The 5,649-nt window shown below is 39.4% G+C and overlaps 1 long non-coding RNA gene across 1 annotated transcript; it reads right to left on the bottom strand.

Moving 5' to 3' along the window:
* Positions 1 to 1,260: 1,260 nt before the first annotated feature.
* On the bottom strand, positions 1,261 to 2,749 carry LOC134485845 (uncharacterized). Its single transcript, XR_010064102.1, has 2 exons — positions 2,612 to 2,749; positions 1,261 to 1,421 (listed from the first exon to the last, which is right to left on the bottom strand). It is a non-coding gene; the product is annotated as an uncharacterized LOC134485845 (long non-coding RNA).
* Between the last annotated feature and the right edge of the window lie 2,900 nt (positions 2,750 to 5,649).

Here is a 5,649-nt window from a genome sequence, read left to right as displayed (position 1 = left end):
ACCAAGCAATTGAAAGATCTGTATGACAAGAACTTCAAGTCTCTAAAGGAAGAATTTGAAGAAGAGCTCAGAATATGCAAAGATCTCCAATGCTCATGGATTGGCAGGATTAATATATCTAAAAATGGTTATCTTGCCAAAAGCAATCTACAGATTCAATGCAAACCTATCAAAATTCCAAGTCAATTCTTCATAGAGTTAGAAAGAGCAATTTGCTAATTCATTTGGATAACAAAAAACCCAGGATATTGAACACTATCCTCAAACATAAAAGAACTTCTGGGGGAATCACTGTCCCTGACTTCAGACAGTATTACAGAGAAATAGTGATGAAAATTCTATGGTATTGGTTCAGAGACAGGCAGGTAGATCAGTAGAATAGAATTGAAAACCCAGAAATGAACCCACACACCTATGGTCACTTGATCTTTGACAAAGAAGCTAAAACAATCCAGTAGAAAAAAGATAGCATTTTCTTTTTATTTTCTTCCATTTTTCTTAAATTGGGTATTTCTTGCTTACATTTCAAGTCTTATTCCCTTTCTGGGTTTCCTGTCCATCAGCCCCCTAACCCCTCCACCTCCCCTTCTATATGTGTGTTTCCCTCCCCGTCCACCCCCTATTACCACCCCCCCAACAATCCCCTACACTGGGGGTCCAACCTTGTCAAGACCAAGGACTTCCCCTTCCACTGGTGCCCCAACAAGGCTATTCACTGATACATATGAAGTTGGAGCCCAGGGTCAGTCCATGTATAGTCTTTGGGTAGTGGTTTAGTCCCTGGAAGCTCTGGTTGGTTGGCATTGTTGTTCTACAGAGACAGGCAGATAGATCAGTGGAATAGAATTGAAGACCCAGAAATGAACCCACACACCTATGGTCACTTGATCTTTGATAAAGGAACTAAAACCATCCAATGGAAAAAAAGATAGCATTTTCAGTGAATGGTGCTGCTTGAACTGGAGGTCAGCATGTAGAAGAATGCAAATCAATGCATTCTTATTGCCCTGTACAAAGCTTAAGTCCATGTGGATCAATGACCTCCACATAAAACCAGATACACTCAAACTAATAGAAGAAAATATAGGCAAGAGCCTTGAACACATTGGCACTGAGATCTTGGATCTCAGAAAAGAATCTTTGAACCCCACCTGCCATATACTCTTAATTCCTTACTACATTCTTAATCTTATGCTTTATACCCAGATACAGATATAACTTTCACCCCTCATCAAAGAAATTCTCTTTGCAGCAAATAGAAACCAATTGGAGAACCACAATTCAATATGATCCAGTCATCCTCAGATTACCAATTGTAATGGGCACATCAAAATCACAGTTCCTGAATCTGTGCCTCTGGAAATTCCTCAGAAGTAGTTGAGAAGGACTTAAGAGTCAGGACATCTGTGGAAATGTCTCTCCTAGAAATAAATTGATAATTAAGAAGAAAACAATAGCACTACTGATGGAGATGTTAATGTGGAAAGGAGAAACTTGCCTGGGGTTCCAAATCAAAACAAATAACTAGAGTCAATTAATGATGTGGGGGGGGGAAGGGGGGAATAACTTCTCCCAGGGATGAGCCCACTTATTTGTGGTGCAATTGCAGAGTAGTCAGTCCTGAAGTGAAACATACACAAATAACAAAATGGACTTGGTCAGTTGTATTTATATATGTGTGACAGGTGTGTGTGTGTGTGTGTGTGTGTGTGTGTGTGTGTGTGTGTGTATACATGTGTGTGGGGGGAAGATAACAAGAATAGTGAGATATGTGAGTATTTGTTGAGGACTTTGCAAGGATCTGGAGTAAGCACACATGAAGGAAAACTAATATGTTTCTACTTCAATTAAAAACATAATCACTCTGTAAACAAGATTAAATGATAGATGATTTAAATCTAACTGAAAACTGTTTCTCACTAAAAGAATATAACCTTGGTGTAGGAAAAGCTAGGAACACTATCTGATGTGTCCCAGGAGCTACTTTTCTATTCCACATTATTGGTGATTTCTCCTTTATAATTGAAAAATATGCCAGAGATCAAAGAAAGATCTATACCTAGTATTGTGATTTGCATCATAAATGCCACCAAAATACCAACCTCCTTATAAGTCTTTTAAATAAACCTGTTCCCCTTTAATTTAAAAAACATATAAATATGAAAGAATATAAGTACAAGTAGCCATATATATGGTTATATATGTTATATATAGTATGATTATATGTATGGTTATATATGTTAAGTAATGTTATATATATAAATGTTCACATGTATGTAGCGATTAAAAGAAAAAGTAGCCCTGTTCCCCCTACTCAATACCTGATCATGTTCCCCTCTTTCCCTTCCTGTCCCCTTTCCTACCCAGGTCTTTCCATCCCTCTATCTCCTGTCATTGTTTTCTTCTCCTTCCCAAGTATTGGGTGGAAGAACAGGACTGAAGCCCTGAGGGCCAGCACAAAAATGGAAACAGGCAATCTTGGGAGGTAGGAGGTGGGGGGGGGCTCCAGAATGTACCAGAGACCTGGGAGGTGAGAGACTCTGGGTTCTCAAAAGGGAGGAACCTTAGATGAAATTCCCTATAGTTGGAAGAGGGAACTTGTAGAGCCTACCTTTTGCAGAAAGACAGGGTATCAAGAAAGGGATGAGTCTGCCATTCCACACTCAAAAACTAACCCATAATTTTTTTTTGTCTGAAAGAACTACAGGAACAAGCGTGGAGAAGAGCCTGAGGAAAAGGTCTACCAACAGGCCCAAACTGGGATCCAGCACCAGGGGAGGTCCCAAGGCTATTGTGAGGCTATGGTGTGCTCACAAAAAGGTACCTATGATGACTGGCCCCGGAAAGACCCAACAATCAGCTGAAGAGTCAGATACAGGTATTTACAACCAACCAATGGATAGAAGCTGCTGGCCCCTGTGGTTGAATTAGGGAAAAGCTGGAGGAAGCTGAGAAGGGCGACCCTATACGAGGACCAGAAGCCTCAATAACCTGGACCCTCCAGATCTCTCAGACACTGGACTATCAACCAGGCAGCATACACCAGCTGATATGAGGCCACCCACACTTATACATCAGAGGATTGTGGGGTCTGGGTTCAGTCAGAGAAGATGCACCTAACCCTTAAGAGACTGGAGGCAGCAGGGAGTGGGGAGGTTGGGTGTGGTGGAGGTGGAGAGGGTGTGAGGGATTGGAGGGTGGTAGTGGGATGTGAAACACTCAGAGGGTGGACCTGGAGGGGGTTAAAATCTGGATGATAAAAAAAGATTAAATCAAATAGAAAAAAATAAAAGGAAAGTAGTCTTAAATTTGAATGAGAGCCAAGGGTTTGTAGAAAGGGAAGGGATGGGGGTAAAGGATATATTTATATACAATCTTAAATCTTAAAAAACAAGTATTAATAGTAAATCTTAGAAAAAGGGGGTGTTATAGTATGGAGACATTCAAGTCAGTATAAAAACAATTGCATAATTTTTAATGATTTAATAGGCTAGTTGGAGGGAACTTGGAGGGGAGCAGACATGGAGAGGAGGAGTGGACAGGGAGGGAAGAAGGCTAAGAGAGGGACAGGAATCTGGGGAGGAGAGGGAGGCATCCTGGGACAGGGGAGACTTCCAGGAGTCTAAGGAACTGACCCTATTTGAAAATTCTACCAGTAGGGCACTTGGAGATTGAAGAGGCCATCGCCTGTAGCCAGGCAGTTTTAGTGGAGTGAGGGGCACGCCAATCTGCTCACAAAATGTGTCCTGCTTACAAGTAATACAAGGATAAATATCGAGCAGAGATCTAGGGAATGGCCAAGCAATGACTGGCCCGAATTTAGTCCCATGCCACAAAAAAACCCAAACTCTGAATAAAAGAAAAAAGGTAAGAAGAATATTTTTTCCAAAGGAACTGAGATTAGTTCTCAGTATACACATCTGCCTCTACAACCATTTGATACTTTTAGCTGTCACTTTACTTCTAAGGAATTTCAATACCTCTGGCTTCTCCAGGCACCTTTGCACACACACACGCACACACGTAATTAATAGTAATAAAAGTAGCTTTTTAAATGACTAGTGGAAAAATTGTAGAGAAGATATTTAAAAAAAACACTTTGGAAAATCTAATACATGCATAGTATGAATTGCACAAAGGAAGAATATGAAATTTACAGTGGGTAAATGTTCACTGAAAAGCTTTGAGACAATTTGTTTTTAAAATGAAGAAAAACTTCCAGATTATAGATTGAAAGCACACAATGAATTCACGACACCACGATGTAATAAGAACTTTCAACATTTTTTAGAATAAGAAATTATATTGACCTCAAACTTAAAAATCATAATGAAAAGAAAAAGACCCTGAGACAATACTTCAATATTCTAAAGCAAAAGATTTTCAACCCCAAAACTGTAAACCTAACTGAATAGCAATCAGGAATGAGTGCAGAACAGATGTTTTCATACTGGTCCTACTTCAACAATTTCTTCCTATGTACCATCTTCCAAAAACTATCCTGGAGGACAAGGACAAGGAAACAAGAAAGGCACCAAAGAATAAGAATTATGTGAACCTAAGTTATAGAGGTCCTAAAATAGTACAAGTGCCGAAGAGATTTCCAGATCCCAGCTATTCACCTTGATAATAAAAGTAATGTGCAAACTAGATCATCATTGGCTCCTGAGGAAGTTTCAAGGAGAAAATAAAATCAGTATGATACATGCCCAAACGTTTAGAGATCTAGACAACCGACCATTCTGCTACAGTTTTGATTAGCAGTAAGTAAATAGGAAACAGAGAAATCACAACAAATGACTTAGAGTCATCAAGATGAAACAATGGGGAGGGATAGAGGGAATAACAGAGGGCAAGACAAAGGCAAGGAGAGAGAAACAGAAACAGAAAGAGACACAGAGAGAGACACAGAAAGACACAGAGATATAGAGATACACACACATACAGAGAGATGGAAAGGAACAGACAAGAGACAAGAGAAACACACAAACACATATACAGAGACACACACACATACACACTGAGGGGTGTAGGGAGAGGACTCAGAGAAATTTGTGAATGGTTTGGACACATGATTTGAAGTAGAATTTCTAAGAAGCTGAATACATCTCAAGAGGTACAACAGAGGAAACCACCACCCCCCCAAACCAACAATTGCAATGACAGAATAGTCAGATAAGACGGATCTTCATTGTCATTGTTCAATGGGATTGAGATCTGTTCACCTGAAGGGAAAAGTCTGGATATCACCATGATTCTTATTTTCTCACTAATGAATGAACATAACTACTGCTTGCACATAGATTACATGGCACAAAGAGTCACATTATTTATCCTGTCCATTCTCTATTCTTCTGACCAAGTTTTTTCTCTGAACTCCACTCTAAGGAACATGAATCTTATTTATACATGGAAAATCATTCTGTGGTATTCTGACTGTCAGACCTGAGATAACTCTGACACAATGTGAATTTGGTGTTACAAGGTCCTTCTGAGTGGTGGCCATATCTTACACATGGTAATAATGTAAATGATTTAAAGTTACAAATCAAATTGGAATGAAATTTAGCATATTAATTGCTCTTCTCTTTGTCCTTGTGTTTTGACTTTGTTGATCAAGAAAATACCAATAAATGGGATTTTTGAAGC

Source organism: Rattus norvegicus, chromosome 2, assembly GCF_036323735.1.
Source record: "Rattus norvegicus strain BN/NHsdMcwi chromosome 2, GRCr8, whole genome shotgun sequence".
NCBI lineage: Eukaryota > Metazoa > Chordata > Mammalia > Rodentia > Muridae > Rattus > Rattus norvegicus.
This window is presented reverse-complemented; position numbering and strand designations above follow the sequence as displayed.